This window comes from Salvelinus sp. IW2-2015, linkage group LG26, assembly GCF_002910315.2.
Source record: "Salvelinus sp. IW2-2015 linkage group LG26, ASM291031v2, whole genome shotgun sequence".
Taxonomy (NCBI): Eukaryota; Metazoa; Chordata; class Actinopteri; order Salmoniformes; family Salmonidae; genus Salvelinus; species Salvelinus sp. IW2-2015.
In genome coordinates this window covers 34,042,369-34,058,371 of record NC_036866.1, presented here as the reverse complement: position 1 = coordinate 34,058,371, position 16,003 = coordinate 34,042,369, and the positions used below count along the sequence as shown (strand labels likewise).

At 41.7% G+C, this 16,003-nt stretch overlaps 1 long non-coding RNA gene across 1 annotated transcript in view; it reads right to left on the bottom strand.

Moving 5' to 3' along the window:
• The window catches only part of LOC139023064 (uncharacterized), a 64,218-nt gene extending 48,530 nt beyond the window's left edge, over positions 1–15,688 (bottom strand). Inside the window, exon 1 of the long non-coding RNA XR_011474208.1 lies at positions 15,610–15,688. This is a non-coding gene — a long non-coding RNA (uncharacterized lncRNA). The remainder of the gene's footprint in view (positions 1–15,609) is intronic.
• Positions 15,689–16,003: the final 315 nt, after the last annotated feature.

The window sequence follows — 16,003 nt, the reverse complement described above, 5'->3', positions numbered from 1 at the left end:
CTGAAAACCATAACCCCTGTCCTCACTGAAGCCTCTGAAAACCATAACCCGTGTCCTGCACTGAAGTCAAGCCTCTGAACACATCAATGCATGCCTCATACCCTCATTCAATCACTGCTATGATCCCTTATCAACATTGTGTAAGTAGCCTTCTCATGCTTGGATATATACCATTGTAGAGCAGCAACTAACAAAATATAATTATTACACATATACATCAAAGATTTTACTCCTTGCTTAGACTAACTGATTCTTTGCTATTTTGTCTATCTGTGTTGTGTTATTGTTTTTTGTCTTCCCAGTAAAATCCTGCCCTGCCCTCAGTGGAAATGTTGAGTTTTCCAACATCATCCATCCACGATAAGCATGTCCTGCACTAAAGTTAGGTCTTTGAACACCTCAACTCATGCCTCACAACCTTATTCAATCACTGCTGTGATTCCTTCCCAACACTGTAAGTAGCCCTCTCATTCACATTCCCCATAATATTTTACTATAAATGTCTTTCAGCCTCCACTGATACCAAGCTACCCCATCTGCTTGTACATGACATCAGAGCTACATAATGTTATAAAAACAAATTTCCACCGATTCACCAAGTGCAAAATTAGTTCAAATGAGAACACAAATAAAACATTAATCATGTTTTTTTAAGCAGCTTTTTCTTCCTATCAGCAGCGCCAATATGGGGCCTTTGTTTTGAATGGCGGCCAACCAAACAAGAACATATATCCTCAGGCGGCATGGTTATCGTGTTTAATCAGATCACGATATTGGCAAGGTATCCCATGTCAAAACAAGTTTGAAAAATATTACTCCTCTTGTTGATGTACGGTACTCTATATATCGTATTCAATCAAAGTGAATTACGGGACTCTTAGTTTCCCCCCTTGGGATATGTTCTCTTAGATGCTGTGCTGTGTCCTGTTTGTGTGCTGTTTGTGTCATCATCCCCTATGGACTAACCGCATCCTGGATGAAGATCCCGCTCCGATCCAAACCAACGTCCCACACAGAGCCAAGAGCCATGACTGCAGACTGGAGCCAAATCACACCACATAAACAAGAAAGATGGCAGTAGTCAGCACGGGAACAACACAAAGACCAACAACAACCACACCACAGCACTGACTAAGCTTATCACATACCCCTTGGCCAGCAGAACTAGAGCTGGACTAGCAGAACTGACGTAGCCGACACAGTCTAAACTCTTAACCCAAAACTCTTCTCTATGGAGAGAGTATAAAATAAACGCAAATCCAGATGCACATGACACCACTCTTTCCCCACCTGAGATGGGAGCTTAAACATATGTAGAAGTAATCATAAATAATAATAATAACTGTGCTGCAACCATATAACGCTCTGTGTTACTTGAAAAAACATTGTAAAAGAAAAATACTGAGGGCCTCGAGCAGCCAAGCTGCTACCTGCAGACAAAAGGTTAGCCTGCAGACTCACACATTACACTCACGCTCGAAATCTAACCGGTGTATTTTCGTCATGAGCAAAAACTATTGCTTTTCTACCCAAAATTGCAAAGAAAATGTGATCCATTTATTAACAACAGAGACCAGCAAAACTGATAAAAGGGTGTGGTGAAAGTAGCAGGAACAGCAGTATCTATCTTCATCAACCTGGCCAAGGCTTTCGACTCTGTCAATCACCGGATTCTTATCGGCAGACTCAACAGCCTTGGTTTCGCAAATGACTGCCTCGCCTGGTTCACCAACTACTTTCAGATAGAGTTCAGTGTGTCTAATCGGAGGGCCTGTTGTCCGGACCTCTGGCAGTCTCTATGGGGGTGCCACAGGGTTCAATTCTCGGGCCGACTCTTTTCTCTATATATATCAATGATGTCGCTCTTGCTGCTGGTGATTCTCTGATCCACCTCTACTCAGACGACACCATTCTGTATACTTCTGGCCCTTCTTTGGACACTGTGTTAACAAACCTCCAGACGAGTTTCAATGCCATACAACACTCCTTCCGTGGCCTCCAACTGCTCTTAAATGCTAGTAAAACTAAATGCATGCTTTTCAACCGACTGCTGCCTGCACCCGCCCGCCCGAATAGCATCACTACTCTGGACAGTTCTGACTTAGATTATGTGGACAACTACAAATACCTAGGTGTCTGGTTAGACTGTAAACTCTCCTTCCAGACTCACATTAAGCATCTCCAATCCAAAATTAAATCTAGAATCGGCTTCCTATTTCGCAACAAAGCATCCTTCACTCATGCTGCCAAACATACCTTCGTAAAATGGACTATCCTACCGATCCTTGACTTCGACGATGTCATTTACAAAATAGCCTCCAACACTCTACTCAGAAAATTGGATGTAGTCTATCACAGTGCCATCCGTTTTGTCACCAAAGCCCCATATACTACCCACCACTGCGACCTGTATGCTCTCGTTGGCTGGCCCTCGCTTCATAATCGTCGCGAAACCAACTGGCTCCAGGTCATCTATAAGTCTTTGCTAGGTAATTCCACGCCTTATCTCAGCTCACTGGTCACCATAGCAGCACCCACTCGTAGCACGCGCTCCATCAGGTATATTTCACTGGTCATCCCCAAAGCCAACTCCTGCTTTGGTCACCTTTCCTTCCAGTTCTCTGCTGCCAATGACCGAATCGAATTGCAAAAATCATTGAAGCTGGAGCCTTATATGTCCCTCACTAACTTTAAGCATTGGAAACCAGATTGCATAGTGGAGAGGGTACAGTGGGATTCGAAATGGTCGGTGATCTGTTTGTTAACTTGGCTTTTGAAGATTTGAGAAAGGCAGGGCAGGATGGATATAGGTCTATAACAGTTTGGGTCTAGAGTGTCTCCCCCTTTGAGGAAGGGGGATGACCGCGGCAGCTGTCCAATCTTTGGGGATCTCAGACGATATGAAAGAGGTTGAATAGGCTAGTTATAGGGGTTGCAACAATTTCGGCAGATAATTTTAGAAAGAGAGGGTCCAGATTGTCTAGCCCAGCAGATTTGTAGGGATCCAGATTTTGCACTTCTTTCAGAATATCAGCTGTCTGGATTTGGGTGGAGGAGAAGCGGAGAGGGGGGCTTGGGCAAGTTGCTGCAAGGGGAGCTGAGATGTTGGCTGGGGTTGGGGTAGCCAGGTGGAAAGCATGGTCAGCCGTAGAAAAATGCTAATTCAAATGATCGATTATCGTAGATTTTTAGGTGGTGACAGTGTTTCCTATCCTAAGAGGAGGTGCTGTTATTCTCCATGGACTTTTTGGAATTAGTGGTACAGGAAGCAAATTTCTGTTTGAAAAAGCTAGCCTTAGCTTTCCTAACTGACTGAGTATATTGGTTCCTGACTTCCCTGAAAAGTTGCATATCGCTGGGGTTATTCTATGCTAATGCAGAATACCACAGGATGTTTTTGTGCTGGTCAAGGGCAGTCAAGTCTGGGGTGAACCAAGGGCTATATCTGTTCTTAGTTCAACATTTTTTGAATGGGGCATTTGACCGCGGACCCATTACGCAAGCAGGCAATGAGGCAGTGATCGCTGAGATCCTGGTTGAAGACAGCAGAGGTGTATTTAGAGGGCAAGTTGGTTAGGATGATATTTAAGAGGGTCCGCATGGTTACGGATTTAGGGTTGTACCTGGTAGGTTCCTTGATAATTTGTGTGAGATTGAGGGCATCTAGCTTAGATTGTAGGATGGCTGGGGTGTTAATAGGGATAGCCCCCTTTTTTTCAATTTTCAATTAAATGACATACCCAAATCTAACTGCCTGTAGCTCAGGCCCTGAAGCAAGGATATGCATATTATTTGAAAGTAAACCCTTTGGAGTTTGTGGAAGTGTGAATTGAATGTAGGAGAATATAACACAATAGATATGGTTGAAGAAAATACCAAGAAAAAAACAAACAGTCTTTTTCTACCACCATCTTTGAAATGCAAGAGAAAGGTCATAGTTATAGCCATCACTCTGGTTGTAATTCCGATAGTGTGAAAAGTTTCAGATGGATAACTTGAAAAATGAGTGAACAACAAGACTTTTAGTGTGAAGTCCCCAGGTACATTTGGGCAAATCGTGAGGAAGACATTCGCATTCATATTCCATTTTTCTGCAAGAATATCGTCAAATCTGTATACTTGGACTTTGACTTCGCTGTCCAAGTATTAGTAGCCATATTATAAGTTCAACATTTGCAAAACAAACTTCATAACTCTAAATATCCTTATAATTCTTGTCCAAAATGAAAAGGCATGCTGTTGTACAAGGTTAGAAGCTACATTTTACGACATATACATGGTTTCCGGATACTCCCGTAAAGCCCAGCTCATTGGCTATCTAGCTAGCTTTGACCCCGATTGGTCCTTATTCGACAAAGATACAATTGTTCAAGTGATGGCCGCCTGCGTCATCAGCACGCCATGAAGGCGTCGCTCTCTGACCAAATATGGTGTCCTATAGGATATACTACCCCTAATGAAATAGGGAAGTCTTGTTACTTTCTAGGATCTCTGAGGAATAGATACGAACGTGATTTCACTCGTTCAAACAAGGTTTAGGGTGAGATTTTAACAGATTTCTTTCTTTGCAAATTGAACGAGTGGAAATACAAAATCTATTGTGCGTGCTATATGGACCTTTTTAGGATATGAAAAAGGATTTTATCTAACAAAACGACACTTCATGTTATCTCTGGTACCCTTTGGATGATACATCAGCGCAATATTTCAGAATGTAAGTACACATTTCACCTTCAGAGGTGAATTTATCAAACCTATCGCGTTGAAAAAGGTGTTTTGTTGTTAGGAGCTCTCCTCAAACAATAGCATGGCATTTTTTCACAGTAATAGCTACTGTAAATTGGACAGTGCAGTTATATAAACAAGAATTTAAGCTTTCAGCCGATGTAAGACATGTACAGACATTTGTTGTTACTCTAAAATCTGTGATCTTGATATAACGTGCTGCATGATTTACAACTGTCCCGTTGAAGTTTTTTATGCATGTCCCAGTTTAGGTCACCTAACAGTACGAACACTGAAGATAGATGGGGGGGCGATCAATTCACATATGGTGTCCAGGGCACAGCTGGGGGCTGAAGGGAGTCTATAACATGCGGCAATGGTGAGAGACTTGTTTCTGGAAAGGTGGATTTTTAAAAGTAGAAGATCGAATTGTTTGGGCACAGACCTGGATAGTATGACAGAACTCTGCAGGCTATCTCTGCAGTAGATTGCAACTCCGCTCCCTTTGGCAGTTTTATCTTGTCGGAAAAGTTTAAATAAAGGTGAAATAAAAAATCTATCAGAATTTACTTTCACACTAATTTATGGTAGATACTGCAAGCGACTTCAACAATTAATTTCTCTAAACAGACGTGAAAACCATTACTAAATTCACAGGGATTACATTACGAAGGATGAAGAAACAATACTCCAAGCAGCAGCTCCATACTACTTGACAAACATAGAGAACTGATACTGTATACTGGTTGTTGGGTGTGGGGGTCCGTGGGTAGATTTTCATAATTTTATTGGATTCCTCATGTCTTACTAATTGTTTTGAAAAATGATGGTCCAAATTGGATTTTAGGTACTATAATTATTGAAGATTATATGAATCCTATAAATAAATGGAGATCAAAAAACAGGAATGCTAATTTTATCTATTTCTAACTACAGAAACGATTTCAGAACAATCTAAGATGGTGGGTGTCGAACTCCTCTTTCTTGTACGTTTTGAGGTGGAATGACTCAGTAGGGATTGGTTCTGGGCTCCTAACAATAGTCCTGAGCGATTAGTGCTTTTTGTGGTCATAAAAAAAATTATCACAGTCTTCGGTTTCGATTATTTGGGTTGAATGCTGTAACACAGAATAAAACAATTAGTAAAAGTCCCATGATGGTAGTGACTGCCCATTGCTTATCACTTATTAACCATAATTTATTCACATTAATAAAATATTTCATTTGTTGTGTATATTATATTTGTTTTATTTGATAACTATTAATTATTTCCAAGTCATCGTCTCATCTCTATAGTGCTGCAGCCTATGCTGTCTGACAAAATCACTATTTTGTAGTTCAAAGTAAATAAGGCATACTTTTATGACTGCTGAATACCAACTATCAATCACTTAGATCATATATTTTCAGGTAAAGATACCACGCTAAGCAACAGCTGCTCTCTATTTCACCTCACCATTGTGCATTCTTGTCTCTTCTGTAGCAGGCGTAAAAGAAACAAAGACTACACAAGTAGATGCGCAATGGATTATGGTCATTGTACTTAATTACCCTATTTTATGTGCAAAACTATGTAGAATATGGGCCTGTTGGAAATTACAACTCCCTAGTACATCGCACAGTTCAGGCTGGATCTGATTTATCTCTAGAGAAACTGCAATGCACACATTGAGCTCACAGAAAACATTTTGGTTCATCGCTCAGCACTATATATCAAGGCCCACTCACACAGACAGGACTTGCATGGACACCTGCAGAGGAATAGGAACTACAGTGCAAACATTTTTACACTGACACAAACTATACTGTGCTGCCTACACTATTTTATTTTCATATTGTCCTTTCCAGCAATTATAGGGGATTTGTAACCAAGTCAGGACAGTACAGCTTGGCTCAGCTAGGTAGTGTGAAAAGGGTTTAGGACAACACAGTCCTGTCAGAGCAGGGCTGGTAAGGAAGGCTTAAAGCAGTATAAAGTGTCTCTGAAGGCCAATAGAGGCCTTGTAAGCCTATTTTGATATGATGACTGCCATCAAGGTTTGTAGAACCAGGCTTTGATAGACCAGGCTGCCTTCAGTCTCAGATGATAGTAGTGAGTAGGAGAAAGAGATGATAGAAGTGAGTATGAGAAAGAGATGATAGTAGTGAGTAGGAGAAAGAGATGATAGTAGTGAGTAGGAGAAAGAGATGATAGTAGTGAGTAGGAGAAAGAGATGATAGTAGTGAGTAGGAGAAAGAGATGATAGTGAGTAGGAGAAAGAGATGATAGTAGTGAGTAGGAGAAATAGAGTGTCTAGGTGTATGTTTGGAAGGCCTTGGGAGCTCTACTCCAGTGGCTCTGAGAATGTTGGAGGATATCTGGCCATTGTCTCTCGAAGACCACTATGAGGTTCTGTATTTAGCAAAACAAGACTGCCGTTATGACAAAGAGAAAGAGATCATCAGTACATCCACTGCATTGACCCACCAAGATCTGTTTTACCCTTGATATAGTCCTCAGCCAAAAGAGCCGAGCCAACCTGAGCTGTAATAGTCTGGCCTGGTTACATATCCACCATAGTTGTTGAAACCATGCTGGAAAGGGCAAGAAAATATCAGTCAGCCCTCTACGGTTCAGGTCAGCCCTATGGTTGTGACACAAACTAGTCCACGCTGTGCTGGTCTGTCTAGGAGTCTCTGAAAGGATTCCCTCCACTTTCTGTAAACTCTTTCCAGAGAGGAAAGACAGGGGAAACAAACAGGTTTGAGTTCATATTGACTTTATAGAACCAGCACCCAATAAATCTGTCTGAATCTGACAAGGGAGAGCAGGAAAGAGTATAGGAAGGAAGCTATGTGCACACACATCACACACACACACACACACACACACACACACACACCTGTCTCTTATACACATCTAGATGTGTATAAGAGACAGCACACACACACACACACACACACACACACACACTGAGCAGCCAAGGCTCATTACACTCTGACTGTTATCACCTGGTATTGCTAGCATTAGTCATTCTAAACCAAGGAAAAGCCCACAAAGAAACTGAACTGAAGACATCATGATTTCAGGCCAATAGACAATATTGGAACTATTGTTATTATGTCAAGCGACAGCGCCATTCATTTCACCATGCCATATTTGACGTCCACATCTCGTGTGTGACTGTCATTAAACATTTTCTATTAATTTAATATGTTCATTCAATATTGGGTAATACACTTGTTTGGAAGATCCATGTATTCATTTCGGCATCAATAGCTCTGCCAATGACAACAACATGACTTCCTGACATAATAATGTAATATGGCATATATTATGGGAGGGTGAGTTTGATCCAGGTCCCTGCTGATCGGCTACTGCAAAGCAACTTAGTGGTGCCAAAAGCCCTAGAAAGAAATTACAACCTCCAGAACACCCCAAAAATACATATTTTACCCTTGTTTTTTTAGCTAACTTAATTTATGATCAAGTTCGATCCCCACAGTGAATTCCATTGAAGTTCCCTACAAATCGAGACATTTCATTAAATAGTGATCCCTTCTGACTACTACAGTACATTTGTTGTCACACAGGACCACGTGCTGACACAGACCAATAACGGAACGGCAGGCTACGAGGAGGCTCGCGCCCTCATGCACGCTCTTTACACGTAACTCCCAGTAGTATTCTGGTAGTTGGATACTGTGGGGGTGGTTCTCTTTGGGGGTAGTAGTAGTCTTGTTTTGGGGTGGGGGGTAGGATTCAGGTAGCATTTTGATTTGGTAGGGGACAGGGCCATGCTTAGCGGGTGATGCTGTCATTTAAGGAACCTCATTTAGATAGCTGTCACTCCCCATGAGTGGCTGGGGGTTGTGGTGCTGGGGGCCTGTGGGTGGGCTATGAGGTGGGCATATCATGGGACAAAGCGGAGCCCTGTCTCTGCGGGGAAGGTGGGAGATGGTGAGACATTGGTGGCGGCAGTGGGATTGAATGGGTGGCGGAGAGACAGATGTGGTGGGAATAGACACCCACTCAGACTGGTGACCAGTGGGAGAGGCCTACTGGGGAGGCTCTGGGGCCCATCATCACCTAGATCTCTGTGGCCAGGATAGACGTCCGCATGCTTCCCATCCAAAACAGTTCAGAACAGTTTGTGTATATATTATGACATTTTGCAACGTTTTTGTTCATTTTGGTCTTCGGCAAGTTTTTTTTCTCCTGTTTGTGCGCACACATTTTTTGGTTGAGGCAAGCCGAAGTCGGTAGCCGAAGTCTACACCCCTTCATCGGTGATTGGTCAACAGTAGGATTTCTTCAATGAAGTGTATGTTGTCATTCAACGAGAGACTAGTAACGTTCATGCAAATTTTTCACTTGAGAAATACAGCACCAAACATCTTAGTTAAATGCAAAATTGTGCGACTAAGATCTCCTCTGCAAAAACAACAAAATGAATGACAGATTTTTTTTGAGTTATCTTAGATGAATTAAGACTATATTGAGGTTTCGGCGTCTCAAGATAGACAAGCAGTACTATTACCGCTTTTTTCACGTTTTTCAAGCGAAGGTCTTTGAAGGGAGTATGCAAGCACACTCGTTCGGCAGCCCCTACCCCCCTTCAACCCTTTTAAGGTGTCAGCATGCTTCGGTTCGGCTGGGGCCGAGATCGGCTAGGTTGATGGGGGGTAGGGGTGCGCCAGAGGAGGGCCCCCAAATCATGACACTGTGGGTTTATTATTCCAGCGTGTGACCTGATTCCATCTGTGAGAGCTTCACCACAGAACCTGTTTGTCCACAGGACCAATATGCTGCTGGGAGTCAATTACGGGTCTATGCTGGGCTAGACTGGCAGTCTACCGCGTCTACATCTGCAGCTACCGTGTGTGTGTGTGTTGGTTGGTTGGTTGGTTGGTTCTTCTATCCTTGTGGGGACCTAAAATCATCCAAATTCCCAACAAGGAGAGTAAAACAAGGAAAATTCTCCCTCCTGGGGACATTGGTTGGATGCGGGTTTATGGAAAAGTCCCCCACACCACCGCTGTATAGGCCTACCATCCAGAGAGTTAATTAAAGATTCATCATTGAAGAGACATTTTTCCTGATATTTCTTATGCCTATCAATGCCTTACACAATCAATAAAATCAGCAGCCTTTCAACAATAGGCCACATTATTTTCTGCAGATAAGCCTATGGCTATCAATCTACTGCACATCCACACACAACATGAGCAGATTAAATTGGTAAAAAATGTTAGACTATTTATTAAAGACGATCAGAAAGAATGTGTCGTAACTCTGCAGTATAACTTTTTATTTTGAATGAAAGCCACAAAACTAGCACATGAATGAGTCACCCATCTTTATGCTGACAAATATCACACTTTACTCTCGTCATTTAATAGGCCAAAAGAAAATACCTAAATAAAATAGCAAAATAGCCTACTAAATAGTCCAAGCCTAAACAAAATAAATTATTTTGCCAAAACAAACTAGTAAATTGAATAACTAAAACTATTAAATTAAATAGCTCAGGTCTTGAAAATATGGGCGCGCCCTTTTCCCCTCTGTATCTGCAATGTGCATAAATGAGGCACATACAGATAATTTGCCTGTCGGTTTTTCAACCCTGTACTCTCTTTCATTCAGTTTCTTCTTCACATCAGCTAAGAATGACTCAATGTTTCAGAAACTCATTTTATATAGAATAGGCTATCATTATTTTCCACTGCGTATGTCACGCTCGTCGTTGGAATGAGAAGAGGAGGACTAATGCGCAGCGTGGTAAGTGTCCATATTGATAATTTATTATCATGAACACAAAATAACGAGAACGAAACGAAACAGTCCTGAACGGTGAATACAAAAAACACTGAACAGAAAATAATCACCCACAAAACACAATGAAAAACAGGCTACCTTAATATGGCTCCCAATCAGAGACAACGACTGACACCTGCCTCTGATTGAGAACCATACTAGGCCAAACACATAGAAACAGACAACCTAGACATACAACATAGAATGCCCACCCACATTACACCCTGACCAAACAAAACATAGAAACATACAAAGCAATCTATGGTCAGGGCGTGACAGCGTATCCCTCCTCTCCCACAACAACTAGGCCTATAGTCTATTTCACCCCACGTCACGTGCAGTGTGGCTGCTTTTCTTAAAATGAATATGCTGTTTTGTCACAAAATTATATTGACACATTTGGTTTGATGAAAGGGGACCCCCTGACAATCATTTAAGATAATAAAATGTAAGTGTGTGCAATTTTGCGTCTGTGCAAACTTGCGTTTATGTTGTTTTGGAACTAAACTCTTCAAATATAATTTAGGTTCAGGTCAGTATTCAAATATTTTCACACCGATCCGAAGCTCATGGACACCAGGTGGGATCCGATGCGGGATACAAGGGTTAACTCCAAAACGTGGGATCCGATCCGGTCGAGATAATAATCTTGGGTAATCGGGTTAGGGTAGATCTGTGAATACCTCTAATTCAGAGGGGAGAGATTAAGTGAATATCCATATGTGATAGTAGAAATTGGACCCGTGGTACCTAAACAGTTAGCTACTCTCACAGAACTCTACCTGTACAATGTACACAAACAATTTCCTTTCCACAGTACAAAATGGATGTACACAGTTCACGCTGTAAGATTCCAATGCTCCAAGTCCTTTACCTTAAAACAGGTGAGAAAACTGACAATACTTTGATATATAATGGCAACCTGAAATACAGTACAAGTTGATGCTGGGAGTCAACTACGGGTTTATGCTTGGCTAGACTGGCCAAAAACAGATATCCTGTGTGTCTGCATGTTTGTTTCCTCACGTGTGTGTGTGTGTGTGTGTGTGTATCTCCTTCTCATGGTGCACTCTCTCCCAGTGGAAGGTTTTTTTCATTCCTTTCTCTGCCTCCTTCCCTGAATTATGGCACAGACAGAAGGACTGACGGATGAATCAGCCATTGTTTAGGGTGTGTGTGGCGAATCAGTCAGGGACCAGGTAACCAGATACAGACCCCTCTCTCTCCACATCCCCACCAGGGGGCTAGGGTCTGAGAAACCCTAGTCATGTTCAAATAAATTATTCCGTTGCCATGGAGTGGGCTGGGGGTAGTTTACAGTAATTTGGAGCCTAGATCATGCTGGAATATGGTTAGTTACTCAGTTACACATGGCTAGAGATAACACTTATAAGAAGCGGTATGAGTTGAATTGACTGGGCTTGAGTTCCACTAGTTGTCACATTAATTCAGATGCACAACTACTTCACCTGCTCTGTTGAAATGAATAACAGCAATGTCACAAGTCATTTGTAATATTAGGACAGTATATGAAAAAGTATCTAAACAGAAGTTAAGAACTGTCTCTCCTCCAAGTATTGCATTCTACAGGCTGCCAGTGCATAACTTTACTGACAACAACAACACTGCACAACAATAAAGAGGGTAGTCAACTTTCATTTATTTGGGGAACATATTTAGCCTATATGTCTTTTTTCAGTGGTACCTGTGGTCAGGGTTGTAGGACTAGTCTTTATTACTCTGTCATTATGACCACATACAGTACCTGTTACCTGGGCAAGGTGAGCAAAAACACCACATCGTTATAAGATAGGGTTAAGTAGAGATCCTAACCCTGTGGTAACCCTACGCACTGCCTACCATCCAGAACCAAGCTGCATAGTGCATCTGGTCCTGATCAAAAGACAATTGTCATCCTCGCCACATCCAACAGAGCTAGTGGTGTGTATAACCCTCCCTCCCACGCCACCCATTGGGCTGAGGTGAACTATAACATGCCCTCAAACAATAATGCTAACGCCTAGTCCAAACCGGCTGCGCGCGTGATCGTGTGCTATCGTGCATAAATTTATTTTGCCCCCCCACACCAAACGCGATCACGACACGCAGGTTAAAATATCAAAACAAACTCTGAACCAATGATATTAATTTGGGGACAGGTCGAAAAGCATTAAACATGTATGGTAATGTAGCTAGTTAGCTTGCACTTGCTAGCTAACGTTAATCTGTCCAATTTAGCTAGCTTGCTGTTGCTAGCTAATTTGTCCTGGGATAAAAACATTGAGTTGTTATTTTACCTGAAATGCACAAGGATCTCTACTCCGACAATTAATCCACATATAAAACGGCCAACCCGAATCGTTTCTAGTCATCTCTCCTCCTTCCAGGCTTTTTCATCGTTTAAATTATATGGCGATCGCATCTAAACTTTCATTGTATTACCACGACTACCGGCAAAACATTTAGTCTTTCTATCACCCACGTGGGTATAACCAATGAGGAGATGGCACGTGGGTACCTGCTTCTATAAACCAATGAGGAGATGGCACGTGGGTACCTGCTTCTATAAACCAATGAGGAGATGGGAGAGGCAGGACTTGCAGCGCGATCTGCGTCAGAAATAGGAACGACATCTATTTTAGCCCTTGGTGTCGCAGACGCTCGTTGGCGCGCGCAAGCAGTGTGGGTGCAATAAATTAATAACATGGATTTCTAAATTTATTTTGCGATGCTCGCTCACGCGACGTGGCCGGTCTGGTCAGCATGTAAGCTAGCTGAAATAGTCTGACTCCATTTCAAACAATGACGTACATTGGCGTGGTGCCCCAGCCTTCATTTTATGCAAGAACGGATCTAATAAAGTCTATCCCATCTACAGTAGAGAATGAAAAGACTCTGACTCTGCTGTGTTCAGAGGTAATGAAATGAAACACACATGGACAGACACGCCGCAGACACAACGCTGAGACACTCTCCCACCCTCTTTACCTTTCATGTACTCCCGATCTAAATTGTCAGCACCCATTTCCGAATTCCTGGGCTTAATAAGAAAACCTGCGTTGGGTTTTGGAGAGGTTGCAGCCAATGTCTGGAAATACGGTTCTCAATGGAAGCAAAAAGGCATTCTTCCCTGCTTAAGGTCTGCGATAGGGCAGAATAGAGGATGTGTCGGAGCTAATCCACGCAACAAGTACTTCTCCATGCTACTGACCTGTCCACTCTGATCTGGACTGAGGTAGGAAGAAACAAGTCATTGTGTAGAGAATCATTGTACCATCTAAACCGCTGTGAAATATATTTTTCATAACCAAAAATATTGTATGTTCAGCTGTTTGAAGCTGGTGTACAAAAACAAAACGTAAGAACGGGACGCATAGGAATAGTGCACATAGAACATATCTAATGCTTCTTAGACTTGCTTTCAATGAGAATGACAGATCTATAACTCAATATTTCTATGTGACTTTGGTTGGGTCGCCCAAAAAGTTACATATTGCAGCGTTAAGGCAAAAACATATTGTACGGTTTGCAAATTTGTAACATATTGTACGTTTAGCAAATTTGTAACATGTCATATGAAAATGGATGATAGACATACTCAAATTAATAAATACCATGCTAAATGGATTGTCTCAGATTTACATACAGAATAATATGAAATGCTCCGAGACCAGGATGCACCCATTGTTGGTCCTAGACGTTTCCACTTCACAATAACAGCATTTACAGTTGACCGGGGAAGCTCTGACGAACTGACTTTTTGGAAAAGTGGAATCCTATGACGGTGCCACGTTGAAAGACACTGAGCTCTTCAGTAAGGCCATTCTACTGCCAATGTTTGTCTATGGAGATTGCATGGCTGTGTGCTCAATTTTATACTCCTGTCATCAACGGTTGTGGCTGAAATAGCCGAATCCACTTATTTGACGGGGTGTCCACAAATTTTTGTATATATAGTGTATATCAAGGAGCGTGGAGGGCATAATCTTACAAAGTTGCAGTGCAGAAATAATAGCTTTACCATCTATGCAAAAAGCCTGGGCCTCTAATGGAGACTGTAGAACTGTCATCAATGCATACTTCAGTATTTCCCTTTCTCTTTAGGAGCATTTGTGTGCCCATACCCCATAAGTGTATCGAAAGGATCCCACCCTGGTCACCAATGTAGCTGACCGATGTAGAGAGAGACAAGTACCTTAGCAGAATGCAATCTAAAGCTTGTGTGGTTCAGAGACAAGCACTCTACCATCTATGGCAAAAGCCTGGGCTCCTGGTGGGGATAATAGAATTCTCCCCACTGCATGTTAAAATAGTAAAATAATCTGTCACCTGTTAAACTGATTCTACATTGAATTTAGTCTTTGAGATACTCAAACAAGCATGTGTATCTGTAGTTGGTGTTCTCCAACTTTAAAATGTACTAGACTGTGTAAGACACAGAAAAGACAACAGGCAAATGCATATGTGGTCCCAATGTCTAAATAGCTCAAACTGCAGTAGGATGGTTCTCCTCATAGACAAGTGAACCAGCTCATGCTTTATGAATAGGACTTGGTTGATCTCTGGGAGCAGGACACAGGGGAGCTGAATAGATCATGTGAGTCAAAAGTGACAGACAAAAATGTATACAATAAATCATCACAGCAAAGTCATTTTGTTTGTGAGCTACGAAATGAACATCCTGACAGTCTGAAGCAAGGGGCTCTGCAATCATTTGACTCCAACTATTGACTGAGATAATGTTGCATTTCTTATTTGTCAGAATGAATTAAATGAGTGGGTCCTGCCTTGATGACTGTATTAGATTTACCCTACTTGTCCTATAGATTGTTTTTAATTGTTAAATCATTACTTGGTGTAAACTGAACTAAAGCTAAAACACTCCTTGTCCCAGAATGACACACTAGCTAGTGATACAGGTATCTGCTCCTGCTAGCTAGCAACATATCTACTTGTTGTAACTAGATAGCTAACTAGCAAGCTAGCTACATTACTAAGGTGCTGTGTGAGTCCTTTTACAGCTTGCATTGATGGTAAAACGTTCCTATAAGTAAATAGTTAGATTACAAATAAATAGAAGAGACTACCTGATAGCAGTTTGTCAGACGGAGATCTCAACCAGCTGTCTACTACCTTCAATACGGATGACGTGATTGGAAGACATGATTAGCAGAGATAGTACCATGGAAAGTAAACAAGTTTTGATTGGTTTACAGTTTAGTACACGGTAGCATTTGCCTGTCCAGCTAGTGAACATAAAAGTAAGTATTTAGAAATAATTTGCAAGAATTGACATTGTCAACAAATGTAAATGTATTCAGAATAAATAGATAAATATACACAATATGTAAAAACCATCTCCTCCCTCAACAGAGATCTCAAAAACTAAAGCAGATAGCTTGCCATGGCCCACCACCTCCTACACGTGAAGTTTCACGTTTTAATGTCACATGCACAAGCACAGTGAAATGCCTTTTTTGC